The sequence below is a fragment of the Camelus dromedarius genome, unplaced genomic scaffold (genome assembly GCF_036321535.1).
Source record: "Camelus dromedarius isolate mCamDro1 unplaced genomic scaffold, mCamDro1.pat HAP1_SCAFFOLD_114, whole genome shotgun sequence".
Taxonomy (NCBI): domain Eukaryota; kingdom Metazoa; phylum Chordata; class Mammalia; order Artiodactyla; family Camelidae; genus Camelus; species Camelus dromedarius.
Genome location: NW_026989787.1, coordinates 6,466,484 through 6,484,900, shown reverse-complemented (window position 1 = coordinate 6,484,900; position 18,417 = coordinate 6,466,484). Strand labels below are relative to the sequence as shown.

Here is an 18,417-nt window from a genome sequence, read left to right as displayed (position 1 = left end):
GTAAGGAAGTATTCACTATATTTAGTGTTCACCCAAATTTCATGTAATTACATCAGAACAGCAAAATGTTAATCTAAAAGCATGTTCATTAAGATGCTGTACAACTCCTTAATTTGACAGACAGAGTACACCCAGAGTGATTGATTAAACATATTTTGGCTGTGAGGTTTAAAATCTTTGAGAGAGTAAAGCCTCTCTAAACACTTCTGCTCTGACTAATCCACCCCAAAACAAGAACAAGCTACAGAAAAGGAAACTCCACCTCGGATAACAGAACACCCAAACACCGTGAATCTGAAGAGACGTGCACTGAGCTGCCAAGGGCAATAACAGCCCCACTGAGACCAGATGAGTGAGGACATGGAAAGAGAACACAAGTGACTTCAGATACCAGGCAATATCCAGTTCTCCAGAGAAGAGCAAAAGCAGAGAGCCCTTGCTTGGAGTCAGAGCAGTCTGAGCAGCACAGCTGCAGGAGCCTCGCTCCCCAGGCCCCTCCCCTCAGAGCACAGGCGGCAAGGTGAGAAGTTACACCTTCACCATCTGCTGTGAGAAAGACAAGCCTGGGACAGAAGCTGCTTCAGCCAGAAACTGCCCACCACCCAGCCTAAACCACACAGCCAGTTCAGAAAGAGCTCCCCTCACTCAAAGATGAGGAAAGAACACAAAAAGACTAGCCAAACATCAAATAAAAACACTCATAGAAAAAGAGATTGGAGAGAGAAAATAGGAAAAAACAAATGGCAGATAAAAAACATGTACCCAGAAAGATATAAAAATAAAGCAGATGAATATCATGACATAGATATCCGAGTTTTTTAAAATGTCTATTTAAAATAATAACTATTATCTAATAGGAGGAAATTAACAGGATTACAGAAAGATAAAAATAAATAAAACTGCTTTTTGTCATTCAGCAATATGTTGAACATTTTTCCATGTTAATAAATATGGATTTACATCACATATTTAAGCTAGGGGAAAAAAGAGAGAGAAAAGGAGAAGAAAAAAAAAAACAAAGAAAGGAAAAAAAATCTAGGCCTTTTGGCAAAAAAATAAATAAATAAAAATCCACATTACCCTTTGTTATATACTGAGCTGTGTGTCCCAAAACTCTTATGCTGAAGCTGCAACCCTCAGGTGACTGTGTTTGGAGATGAAGCCCCTAGAGGGGTAATGCAGGATCAGTGAGGTCACAGGACAGCACTAACATTTCTGCAGGATAAGGCAGAGGGATCAGGGAGCTCTCTCTCACTCACACACAGAGGAAGAGCCACACAAGGACCTGGTGAGAAGGAGGCCATCTTCAAGCCAGGAAGAGAGATCTGATCATAAACCAACCATGATGGCACCTTGATCTCAGACCTAAAGCCCCCAGAGCTGTGAGAAAACAACTGTCTGTTGTTGAAGCCACTCAGCCTATGGTGTTTTGTTAGGCTTATTGAGCAGAGCAACATACTCTTAAAGCAGGAAAAGGGCAGCCTGTCTTGGCCATTGGCACAGCTGCATGCAGGACACTGGGACACACAGGGCCACATTTACAGAGTTTTCTGGCAGGAAAATATGACCCCAGAATTCTATATCTGGCCACACTGCCAATCAAGTCTGTTGCAAAAACAAAATATCTTTAAACATACAACAACTTGAGAGAATTTGGTTTCTATGAACCCTTCATGAATTAACCATCAGACAATAAGCTTTAGCCAAATAATAAGAATGCATAAAGTACAGCCAAAGACTTACAGTGAGCAAGTAGTCCATTTAAGATGTAGGGATAAATGCTTTTCTTTTCTGGGAGAATCTATAGCTATAGAACAGAATGTAAATATTATAAATTAAAACAACAGGAGTAGTATCAAGTTGACAGGCACAGATGGAAAGGAGGAAAATATAAAGACACTGATGCCCTTGTGTCATGGAATCAAAAGATATTGTTTTCTTGGTAGAGCAGCAGAGACACCAGTAAACATAAAGTCACAAACATAAATATCAGAGTAAGTTCACTAACATAAACAATCAAAAGCAGGTGATAGAAGAAAGGAGGAGGAGGTAAGAAATGTGGCCATGTACCAACGTGGTCACTAAGCACAGTAGGAAGTAATCATCCCTAAACAAATACAGGTAAATATCTTATACAAAAGTACAGTTATGTTAAAATATGTTTTACCAATTATCAGAACGTATATGCACCCAATAGAAACCAAAGAGAAAGCCAAGCCTGAGTTTTAAAATATCCGTACATAAATAAAACACACTAAAACCAGAAAGCACAGCACCAGAAAAGCAGCTGTGACCACACACACCTGCCACACAGCCCAGGCCATTTCAGCACGGGCAACGGGAGAGCTCCAACTCCAATCAGCCCAGCTACACCCCACCTTCGATTTTACCAAGTTTGGAAAGTGATTTCCTCTCTCCATGCATAATTAGCACTGACTTCACAGGAGTCTAAACAAAGTGCTCATGGCAGCACCTGGCATGGGGAACGTACTCAGTGAAAGTGCATTATTATCACTAAAATCATCAGCATGTACCAGTGAGAAACTCACCTACTGAAGAGAAAGTCTCTGAACAAAGACTATGAGACAAAATCAAATTCCATTGTCAAGCCAAGGGACATCTAAAACAAGGTGCCTCAGAGAGGTGCACAGTTGTCACAGCTTCCAAGATCAGAAAAAACATAACTGCACATAACAAGGAACTGATTACACAGATTAGGTCACGTCCATAAAATGTAACACTTTGCAGCAATTAAAAAGGATGGGCAGTGTGTCTGCAGATATGAAACAATATCTACTATAAATTTGCTACATGAAAATAGGCCTCTCCATACATACACATTCTTAAATATACTTCTGTATCTACAACATTTTTTTAAAAAAGCAAGGTGTATGAGGGAGGGAAATGAGGAGCAGTTTATGGGCACAAAGTTTTGATCTTGCAAGATGGAAAAGTTCTAGAGTTCTGTTACATCACAATATCAATGTAGGTAACGTTACCAAATGATACATTTAAAACTGTGTTAAGTGGGTAAATTTCATATATTTCAAATTATAATTTCTCAAATTTTTAAAGTAAAAATCAAATTGTACCATAGTATGTCAATTTTGTTACCATTTTATGAATCAAGTTTATGTATAATCCATGTGACTGCACATAATTATTGCTGGTTAAGCACCAGTAAAGTTGGTTTCCTCCAGGAAGGGGATCTGGAAGGCAACACAGAAGTGGGAAAGAGACACTCTTGCACTGGAAATCGTACTGCACCTTTTGAATTCTGTGCTGTGTGTATGCTAACTCTTCAAGCAAATAATCAAATCTGGCTATCAACTAGCTGGGGGCTTTAGTTTATACTCCTGTCTGATACAAAGCTCAAACATCATGCCCCAAGTAAGTTTTAATTACTCTGATTAGAATCAATACACTCCCTGAATGGGAGAGAGAAAGCAATCTTAAGACATAGACAAGAAATAATAAAGTCATCAAAAGCAGATTGTAAGTAAATGATCTAAACGTTATTCAACAACACATTACTTATTTTAATGTGCCTACCTCAAGGGGCTGAGATCAAATTAGTTAATACCTTAATGTTCCCAGTACACATTTAGCACTGTGTTAGTGTTTACTATATCAGATTTTTTTTTAGTTTTCTTTCATTTAAAGCACATGAAGAAAAGCTGTGGATTCCAATATTTAGGTTACAGTATATCTCCTTATGGCACCTCCTATCAACCTGAAAAACAGGCCTAATAACTACCTACCCAAAATTGTCTGTGGGATTAAATAAGTGAGTTAATTCATGCAAATGCTTGGTGGGGAGAGGGCTGGACCTTTAGCAAGTGCTGAATATATCAACAATCAACTGTAATATCAAGAATATATCTCAGGCCAGAAGAAATTGAATGTATTAACTCCAGAGACCTAGAGTCTTCTCTTACCTTGAAGAGGAATCCAAGCACCTTAATAAGTTAATTTTATAAACATAACATTTAAACTGATTAGAGGGGGGAAAAGGATGAAGAGAGGAAGGCTAGAAAGGTATGCAAAGTGGGAGCATAGTCATGCAATGTTTCCTTCCTGCCTGGTTTAAAAAAAAGTGAGCCTATAGAAGGCATTCCAACAAGAAGTAGATTAACCCTGGCTCTGGATTCTTCCTGGGTTTAATTTCAGTGTCAAGTAATGTTCCAAATAAATCCCAGATGAATGAAAAATATATATAAATATCAAAGGAAAGTAGGTTTATTTACATAAAAATTTACAACTATAGATGTTCAAAAACATAACCTACAAAAAATCAAGTGAGAAAAAGTATCTGCTTATGACAAAAAATTCTTATCTGTTATATGAAAGAGTTCACACCATAAACAGATTGTGGCCATACATACAACAGAATATAATTCAACCCTAAAAAAGGAAGGAAATTCTGACACATGCTACAATGTGGCTGAACCCTGAAGACCTTATACCAAGTGAAATAAGCCAGTCATGAAAGGACTAATACTGGATGATTCCACTTATATGAGGACCCAGAATAGTTACAGTCATAGAGACAGAGGGGGGATGGTGGGGGCTAGGGCTGGGAGAGGGGGAAAGAGAGTTATTCTTTAATGTGGACAGAGTTTCAGTTTGGAAGATGAAGAAGTTCCTGAGATGGATGGTGGTGATGGATGCACAACAATGTCAATGTACGCAACTCACCAAACTGTACATTCAGAAATGGTTAAAATGATAAATTTTATGGTATGTGCATTTTATCACAAAAGAAAAATTTAAGTAGAATAAAGTTCAAAGAAATCATAGCAACAATAAAAGCAATAAAACACTGATATGTACAAAACCCAGGACATGAATAGTCAATTCACAAAGGAGAAAATACAACTAATAAATACATGAAAAACTGTTTAAGATCAAAGGTATTGAAACTGCAAATTAAAAAGTCAAATAATCAAAAATGATATTAATCAATCCTAAGAGTTCAAATAATGTGGCTTCTTGTACATTGAAGATTTCAGTGTGAAATGGTATACCAGAGATTCAAAATTATTAACACATCTGGACTTCCAAATTATATATATATATATAATTTTTATATTCTTAATATAAAAATACTCTAAATATAGAAAAAAATGTGCAAATATTAATTTATGTTATGTCTTACAAAACCAAGAAACTGGAAACAAAAGTAAACATCTAAAAATAGTGGGGCTGCTAAACAGACAGGAAACAACCACTGGATACATGATTGCACGACCATTAAAGCGAGGATTATGAAAACCGTGCAAGAAAATGGGGGAGAGGGATGGAGGACACAATATTGAATGCAAAATCATATAAAAACATGAGTGAAAAGATTAAGTATAGCTATACTAAATGTTAATGTTTATGATAATGGGATAGGAGTGTGAAAAGCTCCACAAGAATCTTCCAAATTTTCTAAATCGCACTTATAGTTCTATAATAAGAAAAAAAAATTCATTACAAGAGTTGTGAAACCCTGAGTTACAGCCTGTGTGCGAAGGCCACAGAAACTCCCAATACAACTTCCTGGTTTATTTCTCCACAGGCGGAGAAGCTAACAGAAGAAAGACTTCACCCCAGGGCAGAAGCCACAGCACATCCTGGTGTGGCTTTTCCCTAGCCTGTTGGCTCTGTAACGTGGAAAACACTTTCCATATCCAACCACAGTTGTGAAGACAGCTGAATTCTTGATCTGCCAGTCTTCATACCTGTAGTCACATCATTATGGCAGGCACTGCAATTTCCCTACCCAGTATCTATTCTGCCTTCTGCCTTAATGACAGACCACTGATCAATCACAGGCCCAGAAAACAGCATTTCCCAGACTTCCTGGTGTACAGGGATGGCTAAGTAAGTTCTGGCCAATAAGAAGCAAAAGTTATTGGATGTGTCTTCTGGGAAAGCGCCTTACAAGGTTGAAGGTAGACTCATGTAGTAGGCCCAATTCTGCTCTTAACCCCTTCTTTCCTGGAATATGGAGGTGATGACTGGAGCTGCAGCAGCTAACTTGTGATCTAAGGCAATCTTAGAATGGAAGCCGTATGCTAAATATACTAGAGCACACAGATCCCTAATGACACCAGAAACCTGACCTACCAGCACTGCCCTCCCTGCTACAAATGACTTTAAGAAAAATAAAACCTTTAACTTGCTTAAATCACTGATTTTTACACTTTAGTACTTGCTGCCAAACAATTCACCATCTGTGAAGAACTAAAATTAAAATCTATACACTTCCATTAAGAGAATGTTTACAATAAAATTAGGTTCTCCTGGCTCCTGAATCAAATTCAGCATTATTAAAGACACATTCTTCTGGGTTCTCAGAACCATAATCATAAATCTATGTTTTCCTCAATCCTCCTTTTCTCCTATATTTACCACCAGTAATTGTTCCTTTAGAGGACTAATTTAAATAAAACCTTCCAAAAACCATTATTTATATATAATGAGATCTAAATTGGAGATATCAAGTTTTTCTTATTTTTTAAATACTGAAGTATATGATTAAAATTTCACATGAATGCAAGTTACATAAGCATTTTATTCATAATAATGGTAAAATATCATCAAGTATTAATTCAAAAATGAATAATTAGTCAGTACTATAAAAATCAATCCATATTTCTGGATAAAGAAAGCAAGCTGAACACATGCAACTAATATTGCTCCAGTCCCAAACCTCTCCATAACTGCAGTAAAGAAACATTTTTAAAAACATAAATCCTCAAGGAAGGGCAAGTAGGAGTGGAGATGACAATATACTGAAAATGGGAAGAACACGGGCCAGCAGTAACAGACTCAGCAGCGCCAAGGATGTCCAGCTCCACACCGGCCAGTGCTAGTGTACAGGACAGAGCAGGTCTGAGCCACCCTCATGAACCAGGAAGGGAGTTACTGCGGTAAGCCAGGACAAGCCACATGTCATGGTGATTATTATGTGTCAGCTTGACTGGGCTAAGGGGTACCCCGAGATCTGGTAAACCATTCTTTCTGGGGTGTGTCTGAGAGGGTGTCTCTGGAAGAGCTTAGCATGCAGCAGACTGAGTAAGGAGACCTGCCCTTGCCAATGTGGGTGGGCAGCACACAGGCTACTGAGGACTTGATTGGAACAAAAGGATGAAGGAAGGGTGAACTTCCATCCCTGAGCTGGGACACACATCTTTCCTGCTCTCAGGTGGATGGCAGAGCTCCTGGTTCCCAGCATCCTTGGGCAGCACTGCTGCTTGCTCTTCCTCCCCTGATTCATATTCAAAAAGGTTTGCAAATCTCCTCTACAGTTACAATTCAATTTCCCTTCAAGAGCACTGCAGTTCTTTAGAATATATGATTCTGTCTTGAACTCTGGGCAATTCAGTATTAGAGAAAAGAGTGTGGTTCCCATTTGCTATCTGTTTAGTCCACGTGACCAACATGAGTTGAGTCTCTGAAACTTCTTGAAAAACATGAGCCCTACTGAGCTCATTCCCACCATGGATGTGCAGATGTCTGTCATGGCAGTCAGAAGGGACAATTTCATAGGCTACTGAGGGAACTTTAATTTAAAACTTTTAGACTCTTTTACACCAAGAAGCCATTAGCTGATGTAGTGGTTCAGTAAATGTCTTCAATGAATTTCTGGACATGGCCACAAATCCCTGTACCTGCTTCACTCCCCTTCAATTATCCCATTAACTGATGAGGAAGGACATAAGCCTGAGATAAAACCACCCTTCTCATAACTTCCTCTGTCACATCATGCAGCAAACACACCTCCTAACTTCAAAGTACAATAAACGTAACACAATATTTTCTTATGTTTAATGTAATAAACAATTATTTTTGAAAATTCTCTTCAGATACTCATTTTTGGCAAAGGACTTAAGCTTTTCCATATTCATACCAAACACCTCCAGTTCGTTCCCAGCAATTGGTTTTATTGACTGCGGTGTATATGCCAGCTAGAGCAAAAAAATTCCTGGTAGGAAAAATTTCCTGTGGGCTGTGTCCTGGTGATTGCATTTGCTCCACGGGCCTAAGACTCAGACTCCCTCTGAGCAGAGCGGGATGGGGCAGGCAGGGAGAGGAAGCTGGGCCCCAGGCCCATGCCTGGAGTCCTATCAACAGGTAGTTATGTGACGTATGAGAGAAGGGAACATGCCAAGCATGGCAGGTGGGAGTCTGTAATTTTTTTTTGGCTGTAAAGACAAAGCCACTCAGACATACTGTCAGTTTCCTGGCTCCATGTATTTTACATAAACCATCGTAGATACACAGGTGAGAAAATACACAGTGGCCTGTAAAACACAGTACTTGGACGTGGCAATTCCTATTTGTGAAGATACAGCCAGGAAAAAGCTTAGAGCACTTTCAAGGACTTGATTTAATAGACACAAAATATATAGATTCCACTAACTACCATAACAGCCTTGTACTTAACATATTTTAAGCCAGATAATTCTAAAGAATATTCCATATTTAACATTAGGAAGAATTATATAATTGGATCAGGGACCATTTGAAAATGCACTAGCATGGAAAAAATGCAAAGTTAATTATGTAGGTTTTAATGTGCAGCTTATGTTACATGCAATTGCTCTCCTTAAAGTAAGTGTTTTATACATGTAATTAATTTTAACTTAAAAAGAACATAAAACAATGAAAACAGGCTCCACAACCAAGAGACACTTCTCTTCATTTCTCTGTATTGTTTTATTTCATCTGAACAAGATCAATTACATCCACAATATCAGGGCCTGTAACTCAGCTCAGTGTTAGTGTGAGATTTAACCTTGGCAAAACAGCACCTTGACTCAGCTCCCTCTGCTGTGAGAAGCAAAGGTCAGAGCCAACCAGTTATTTCAGGAGGACACCTAACTACACAGGTGGTTTCCTACCCAAACCCATTCCTCCCTCCTCATTCCTTGCTGCTGGAGGCCGGTTTAGGTACTTACCTCTTGGGGCCAGGTGATGAGATGTGGTCCCCTCACCAGCAACAGGAGAGAATCTTGACTCATCAAAATGTACCAAAGTAATTTTGTTCCCCTCTAGGGCCCACACTGGTCACGGACAGACAGGGCAAATCTGCTAGGAAGGTTTCTGAGGATGAGAGTCTTAATTCTAAAACTCTGAAAGTAAATACACCAAGAGTCAGTACAGGAACTCGGGCAGCCACCCTGGGGCCTGAGGGGAACCAGCACAAGAGGCCAAACAGGTGAATTAGGCTGGTTTCTCACCTCCATCTCTGAGCTGCTCAAGTAACCAGTCCTGAGTGGCCTGACACTGGCATCCTGTTTTGTGGGATAATAAGCCCTCTTTGGTTTTGGACATTTTGGTTGAGCCTTCTGTTATTTGCCCAAAAAGCACTCCAACTCATACAAAGAGCTTTAGTGGGAATTAAAAACTCCCCAGGGAAGAATATCCTGGGTTTAAAATCTAAGCAACCAAGAATCCACAGGGCTCTTCTCTCAGTCCCAGTTACTCACCATCAAAAAGTGATGGCCCTCAGGTTCAGCTCAGGGAAAATTAAAAATAACTTGTTCCATGAACCTCTCCATTAGATCTCAGTCTTCAATTATTCCATGTCTTATTGGCCACTAAAGCAAGAGAAATCAAACTATGTCAAGCTTCAGTCCATGTCAGTAAGAGCAGCAGTTTTAAAAACACTGGCCCAGAAGAGACTGAGTTATTAGAGAAAACAGGTCCTTTGCACTGGGTGAATGTTAATTTATGTAAAGAAATAACAGGCACTTTACCAGATATATTAAGTTATATTATCATTTATATTCTACTTCACATCTCTAAGTACAAAGTATCATTTTAACAGTGGAGTAATAGATGCAAAAGTACAGCTAATCCGCCATACCATTCCATTTGGAGTATGGAGGTTTTTAGAACAAATACCTAGTTAAACAATTTTAGTGCTTCTTTTTAATTAATCAGTCTACAGCTCTTCTACTTCTGACAGGTCAGTGAGTCAACCTGCAATTTTACACAGAAGCAGATCTTGCTCTCACATGAAGCCCAGCATTCCCAGAGTCAATCCTGCATTCTGGGGTTTCTTAAATTCACTTGATTCCCCACATGAAAAATACCTTGTTCAACTAACACAACACTGTAAATCAACTATACTTCAATTTTGAAAAATACCCCATTCAAAACCAACAACAACAAAACCTCTTTTCCAACACAAGAATAAAATACACAGCTCACAAGTACAATTGCTATGAAATCTACCATTTTGCATGATTCATCCTACTCTCTGTTCTTGGTGATACACTTACAGAAGCAAATCCCGGTGGGGAGTTTACCTTTGTGTCATACGTGGGTTTATCTATGGCTTCATCCCCTATGAAAAAGTCCAGGTCATCAACTCCCCTCAGCACCCTCCTTTGGGCTTGGTCAACCACTTTTGCTGACTCTCTGATGGCAATACCTTAGGGAGAACAAAGCAAAGATTTCTGTCTGCATCCATACTCATTTCAAGGGTCAAGGAAGCATAATATAACCCCTGTGTATGTACAAGTAAATTTTCAATGTCAGGGTCTTATTTGGAATTGAGAGTGTTCACAGAAAAGACGCTATCACAGAGCACATAAAGTAATACAGAAACCTTTCTTATGTTCTGGTATTTTTAGTGCAGCACAAAGGAGCCTAGCTGGTCTGCTTTTAATACTGACAAAAGATGAATTACTAAATTTTTCAGTTTCATTTGAAAAAACATCCCTCATGATAGTGAAGTGAAAAGCACATTTCAATCGGTTCCAAATTTTAGAATACAATGTAGAAGGACACAAAATTAAAAATATAATGTGAAAGAAGAAAATAAACTGAAAAATGCTCATACACTCTCAAGTCATTTTAATAAAACTGTGTCACACAGATTTAAAATATATTTTTATTCTTGTTACAAAATCACTAAAAGAAAAAACTGAGGTTGCTGACTAATATCTCACAAGAAAAATTCAATAATCAAACAACTGTATTATGTAAAATTATTAATGGCTTTATGATATATTATTTTAATAACAGTTTAACCACGATATTCAGGAATATACTTATAGTTAATAATCATATGAAACTTCACTGTAGAATTTAACATCTAATGAAATGTGGAAAGCTTCATGAAGATTCAATTTTCCACTTAAATTCCTAACCCCTGGTCACACTTTGCTTTCCCATAAACTCATCTTCATCAAATTTATTCCAAAATAAATGAGTAAACATATACAACCATTTTTAAAAGTAGAGTATTTGTAGTTCCCAATTTATTAGAAATGAAGAATAACAGCAAAGCTAAGGGAGTGAATTTTAAACCTTGCCCTCAGAAAGGCATCTTGAAATAATAGCTTGAAAAGGTAGGGAAAAAAAAAGAGGTACAGGACAGAAATCACTTTGCTCACCTCCTCTTCTGACTCCATCTCACTGCCGCACTTGGTCCAGAAGCTTTCAACTTACAGAAGGTGGCACAAATCCAAAGCGCAGGATTTCTGCAGGACTAAGGCAGCAGGCGTGACGTGGACGTGCTGGGGGCGGAGCCCAGAGGAAGCATCCGGGGCAGAAGCAGCGGGCATGCCAGGACCACGAGGCCGAGTGTGGGGCTGGGGAGGTCAGGAGGGCCGGGACGAACTGCGGCAACTGCAGCCACAAACACACCCGTCCCCGAGCACAGACCCCGCCACGGGCGGCGCACTGACGGGCACCGCGCAGCCACCTGTGCACACGCAGCACGTCAGAGGGCCCTGACGTGACGGCCCGCAGCCGACACCAAATGCCTCGCGCGGCCGCGGCGCTGCTGCCGGGCCGGCGGGAGCCCCTGCAGCCGTCTCCCCGCACCTCGCGCCCCGCTCCGCCCTGGGCGGCGGCGGCAGCGGCGGGAACCGGGGCGAGCGGGCGGCGGGCTCCGGGGAAAGCCACAGACGCCCGGGCGGAGGCCGCGCTCCCTCCGCGGCGCCCGCGCTGCAGGGACCAGCGCTCGCGCCCCGCCCCACGTCGGAGCGGCCGCCGGCTACGGGACTGACCGGCTGCTTCGCCCTGGGCCCCGACTCGCCCTCGCCCTCGCCCCCGCGCCCCGGCGGGTTGGCGGCCTCCGCAGGGGCCGCGGCAGCGAGAGCCCGCCTCTGCGATGAGGTCCAAGCCCCCCTAGTCCGCGGACCTAGGACCGCGAGGGCTTCAAGAAGCGGGCGGCTTCCCTGTGCTTCCGGAGCGAGCAGGAGGACGAGGTGCTGCAGGTGGGCAGGCTTCGGTCCCGGACCAGTGGACTGGCCCAGGAGGAGGACTGGAGCCCCAGGAGGAGCCTGCAGGTGCTGCCGTGAGGGAGGCTTACCAAGAGGCTGGAGTCAAAGGAAAGTCAGGCAGACTCCTGGGCATATTTGAGAACCAAGACAGAAAGCACAGGGCATATGTCTATGTCTTTACTGTCACTGAAATATTAGAAGACTGGGAAGATTCTGTTAATACAGGAAGGAAGACAGAGTGGTTCAAAGTAAAGGATGCCATCAAAGTTCTCCAGTGTCATAAGCCTGTACATGCAGAGTATCTGGAAAAATTAAAGCTGGGTTGCTCGCCAAACAGTGGAAATTCCACAGTCCCTTCCCTTCCAGAGAGTAACTCCTTGTTTGTAGCTGCTGCACAGCGAACCTCTGGGCTGCCATCCAGCATAAGATAGACAGGGTTGGAAGGACCTCTTCCACCATGTGCAATCTCATGGGCAGAGGCTTCTTTATTTTCCTTGACAAATATCTGAATGACGCTTACAAACTGAATTTGCCATGCGGGATTTTTTTAACAATCTGCTTGATTTTTAGGTGCTTTCAAATCTTCTTTTAAAAGAAAAAACATAGTGTAAAATATTTTAATAAGCCAAAGCCATGTGGAATTTTTTTTTAGATGCCTTAAATGTGCTCTCCCACCCAGCCCACCCACCTTGTTATTTTGGTTGGCATTTTCACTTTTTCCCCAGTATTTTTTATCCATTTGATGTCAGTCTGTGGTTTTTGTCAGATCAACATACATGTGGGTATATTATCCTGGTGAATTGTCTTCTCATTCACAATATTAACATATTCAATGAATCCATTTGTCAACTCATTTATCTCAATTTTCACAACTGGTACTATGTCACTAGCTACCTGATATGGCCAATTCCCCTGTAACTCAATAGTCCTTTAATACAGAGTTTAACTCTATATAGCTGGTGAGTTTTAGGCAGTTACTGTAAGCAAAATGCATGTAGTAGATATCTTATCATGGAACCTGTATTCATGGAATTGAATTAGGGTGCTCAGTTGCCAATTCCCTTTATTCATAATCTCTCTTTACACAGAACACACAAGAACCATATTTCCCTCAATGTAAATTGCTGCCTTTAAATATATATTTTCAGTTTGAATTTAGTGACATCTCTTCAGTTAAACTTGCTGGTTACCAGTAAACACCTTAAATACCAGTCAGTGGTGACTGCATCAGAATTGAGTAAAATGGCCTTCTTGTTCACCTGTTACTGACCTAGGTTTTTAGGGTGCCTCGGAATGTCTCATCTTTTATAGGTGGTCAGCAGGTAGGTACTATTTATCATGTAACTAATTACTGGGACACTGGAATGTACCTAAGAATTATTTTGTCTTATTTTTATATTCACATAAATCCAAGAATCCCATCTAAAACACATAAATACCTAATCTGAAATGCCTGTACTTCCTCAACCAAGTCAGAGATGAGATGGGGCAAGTAAAAGGTGGTTCTCTATGTAGATATTAGCTTTTTGTAAAGATCATAACTGTTGAGTATAAAGTAGGAAGAAGCATAGTTAGAAATTTGCTGTACAAATTGTTAACCTTTAAAAATATAATTGCTGCTGAAAATAGTGCTGTTATAAGGAAAATCAGTGCCACCATTTTGAAACTGGGCTCTTGTGCCATAAAAGCAGCTGAGCTAAATACGAGTATTATTTCACAAATTAAGGCTTCCAAAGGAATAAGACAGAAAAACTTTAAACCACTGACATTTCATTCTAAATTATGTAGTGTGATAAGACATGATCTTCAAGAATTTTTATATTTTTCTTTGTACAGAGGTTATGTTTTCTGGGTGTTTTTTTTTTTTTAAAGGAAATACTTAAAAATCCCACAGATTGACACTTGTTATCAATCTTCAGTGGACTAAGTTTTTTCCTCAGTAATCTCTGAAATTTCTTTAAATTATATACTTAACACAGAAGATAAATTGAATTGTTTTTGTACATAACACTGTGTCCACCTGAAATGTCACATTACTGGGGGGCCTGGGTATGTTGTACATTGATATTCTTAAAGGTAATAATGCATGAATTTCTTTTATAAACTCTTGGACTATGTATTTGATGTGTAAAATATGTACAGTATTAATGTCAACCATTTCTTAAAGGTGAGCCTATAAATATTTTTGTATCATTTTCTTTGGTCAGTAACATTTGGACCAAGTAGTGCCACTTGGGTCAGGATTTTCTTCAGTGCCATTTAGCAAAACATCTGTCTTTGGTCTATGCAACTAGCAAAATTTTGTATAATGCATCAGAATACTTCAGAGTTGTCACACTTTAAATTTCACATGACGGGTTCTTCACTATTCTTGAACTCAGCCCACTGAAGCTAGAGGAAAGGCCCTGAGGATATTTATTTCTGTTAAGAGAAAAAAGCCTACATTTGCAGGCTCAACAATTGAATCTACTACAGATAAAAAATAGTGTCTACTCTCTCAGTCCCTCAAAGTTTACAGAGTGTTGGGACTTTCATTTGTGCTGCTTTCTGTTGGGTAGTTGGATAAAACTGGGCAGCTAAAATTTTCAGTCCCAAGTGCCTACTAAATTAAAAAAAATGTTTGTAAATTGACTTGCAGACACAAATTAGCAAGTATCCTACATGTTTGATTTTGAGTTTTCTTAATTTCTTCCTTTTTTTTTTTGTAAACAGGTGAAATTTTCCAACTAGGCACATGCCATTCAATTTTCTGTCTATCCCATAGTTGTATAAAGTAGCAAAACTGAAGGGGGGAATGATTGTTGTATACACTTTAAAATTGCTTTGTATGGTCTCATTTGAGATAACTGGTGTAAGAATCTTGATGTTTTATATATTTGGAAATATCAAATTAAAAAATTGAAATTAAAAAAAAATCCTCACACAGTCTGTCAGTGCAAGTTCCAGTCTATCAGTGCAAGTTCCAGACTCCATCCTCTGTGCAAGATCAAACTTAATTATGCATGGATTTAGCATTAAACTGCCAAGAGAACATGAAAGACTATCAAGAGACAAAGGCAAAAAGGTTCTTCAATTCATGACTTTACTCAAGTTCACCAAGAATTTGAGGGCAATATTTCTACTCAAAAGAAAAAAATCACCACCCTAAAGAAAAAGTGCTAATTTAGTGAGAATGAAACTACCATGCTCAAAAATTTAAATGATAACAAAATCAATCTCATCTTTCCCAAAAGGTAGATACAAGTACTCTGACCCCAAATCATAGTAGACCTGTGTTTTCATGCCCCTTAGAAATAACAACAACAAAGCGCATACATTCTGTTAACTGTTATGTGGAAGCACCTAAAGCCATGAAAGTGAATAAGGGTATATAGAGCTTATACCCTAAATCTTTTGTTGACACCTATGAAAAGCAAGCTGTGGACCAAAGAGCCCTTGTGAACATGATGGAGAACCAAGTCTAGGAAAGCAGCTGTAATGAGTATCTCCAAATACTTATGGATTATACATATGACTTGTCATAAAATGAAGACTTCAGTCACCAGCACCTTTCTCCAACACACTTCAGCTTACACAGGACCCTGACTCAGGTGTACACAGAAAACACAAGAAATGTGCAGAAGACACTAAGATGGAAGGGAAAATAAATATATCAGGTAACAGGACCAACACCTAAACAGTGCAAGTGGTTACATACACATGGCATCTCCATGCACTGGAACAGCATGAGTCCATGAAAAATGGTAAAGAATTTCTTCTTGTATGAATCCAGAAGGTTCACTAAATTGCAGTGTTATGAGAAAAAAAACAGGATAAGGTGTATGCAGTATGCCACCACCTGGGTAACAACGCATCTGTGTATGTCTGCTGGTATCTGTAAAGTTACCTCAGAAGGAAGCACAGTAACCAGAAGCACTGTTGCCATCTAAGAGGGGAAGTGGGTGGGAGAAAGTTAATTTCACTGTAACTTCTTTTTATATCACTCAACTTGTATGTCACATGAATGTAATACCCATTCAAAGTTAATTAAATTTGGACTTCTGCTTCTGGAAAGATGGATAAACATACTTTTCCCTGCTCTTCCCACTAAGCATGGCTAGACTCCCTAGGCTTTATATTTGAAAGAAACAAAAACATGCTGAGAGGTGAAGAGAATGTGGCAGACTGGCCAGGGATCAGGACCTGAGGAACTACACAGTGGTGACTTCCTGAGTTTTCTTTTTGTCTCATGCATCCCACTCTAGGTGCCAGGGAAGCCAACAACCCAGAAACGCCAATGGGAGCAAATAAAAAATGTCCCCAGAAAGCCTGCTCTCTCCAGCCAAAGGAGATGAAGGGACAGTGGAAACACAGAAAACTTACACAGTTACTGCCTGACTCCAGCCAAATATTACAGGAAGACAAGCCCCCACCTGCAATGTAGACACCACATGCGGAACGAGGACCTCCATCCCCCTCACTGCCTCCATGTTTGGGTTATGACAGGAGGCCCAGTGGAACATCAGGAATTCCACCAATGACAGTAGGGCACCCCTTGCCATCCCAGAAAGAAGGTACCTGCAGAGGCCTTGGGGGGAAGCCCGAACTCTGGTCCACAATCAGCAGTAACATGGAGCCCCTCCCCAGATGAGTGTCAGCAAAGGCCAAGATTAAAATCTGAGCTTCAAATCCTAACTGGCATTATCCCCTTCTCCCTGCTGGAGCATTAACAGAAATGACTTACTAAAACATAATATTTAAATAAGATCTGGAACCTCATAATATAATACCCAAAATGTCCAGCACTGAATAACAAAAATTCTCTCAACATAGCAAGAACCAGGAACATCTCAAGTGAAAGGAGAAAAGATAATCAATAGATAAGAACACTGGCATGACACAGGTAACAGTTACCAAACAAGACTTTAAAAGCCATCACAGAATGCTTCAGTGAGCAACTACAAACACAACTGAAACAAATGAAAGACAAACAAACAAACAAAAAAGTCAGCAAAGGAACACAAAATCACAGCAAAGGTAAAAGGCCACATGGAAATTTAGAACCAAATAACCTAATACCTGAAATAAAAATCTCAATATATGGACTCAACAGCAGAAAAGAACAGATGAATCACTGAACTTGAAGACACGACAATAGAAATTACCCAAACTGAAAAACAAAGAGAAAATAGACTGAAAAATGAACAGGGCCTCAGGGACAGATGGGCGCAATATCAATGAATATGACATTTATGCATTCTGAGTCCCAGAGAGGATAAAGCAGTAGGGCTAGAAAAGTATTCAAAGAAATAATGGCTAAAATTTTGCCAAATTTGTCATGAATGAATGAATGAATGAATGAATAAATAAATAAATAAATATAAATAAATAAACAAACCTAAATATTTAAGACTGAACAAATTCCAAACAGGATCTTAACCCAAAGAAATCCACTCTGACATATTATAGTTAAACACCTAAAATCTAAAGACCAAAGAAAAAATTCTGAATGCCTCCAGCAAATTTCTCATCAGAAATCAGGGAGCCCAAAAGGAAGTTACGTATTTTTCAAGTGTTGAGAGAACTGCCCACTCAGAATTCTGTATTCTGCAAAAATAACCTTCAAAAATGAAGAGCAAATCAACTAACTATTATCTATAAAATAGATAAACAACAAGGTCCTCCTGTACAGCATGGTAATTCAGTACCTCATAATGGCCTATATATATAAAGTTGAATCACTCTGTGGTACACCAGAAAGTAACAACATTGTAGATGGACTGTACTTCAACAAAAGAAAATGTTTTTACTTTAAGTATGTATTTTTAACTGAAGTAAAGTCAGCTTACAATGTTGTGTCAATAAAAAAAACTTTTTAAATACAAAATAAGGCATTCTCAGATGAACAAAACTAACAGAATTTGTCAACCAACATATCTACTCTAAAAGAATGAACAAAACAAAGAGAAAATGAAAAAAGAAGGAATCCTGGAACATCAGGAAGGAAGGAAGAACAATAAAAATAGTACAAATATGGACAATTACACTTTCTTACTCCTTTGTGTTTGCTAAATTTTGTTTGGTAGTTGAAGCAAAAATTATAATGCTGATGCACTTCTCAGTGTGTGAAGAGGAAACATACAAGACTATCATAACAAACTGGTAAGTGTTGACACCAGCAGACTAAGAAAAGTTGTGTGTATAT

At 39.5% G+C, this 18,417-nt stretch overlaps 1 protein-coding gene across 3 annotated transcripts in view; it reads right to left on the bottom strand.

Moving 5' to 3' along the window:
* LOC135320670 (actin-related protein 3B-like) overlaps positions 1 to 11,812 on the bottom strand; it is an 876,522-nt gene extending 864,710 nt beyond the window's left edge. The window contains exons 1-5 of one of the 3 annotated variants that reach the window (XR_010379929.1): positions 11,400 to 11,784; positions 10,308 to 10,432; positions 9,483 to 9,593; positions 8,952 to 9,125; positions 1,311 to 1,807 (exon numbers count right to left, since the gene is read on the bottom strand). The gene's annotated coding sequence lies outside the window, so the exon portion shown is untranslated. Of the gene's footprint in view, positions 1 to 1,310; positions 1,808 to 7,948; positions 8,824 to 8,951; positions 9,126 to 9,482; positions 9,594 to 10,307; positions 10,433 to 11,399 lie in introns of those variants that run through there. The other 2 variants (XR_010379928.1, XR_010379927.1) reach the window with 2 other exon arrangements.
* Positions 11,813 to 18,417: the final 6,605 nt, after the last annotated feature.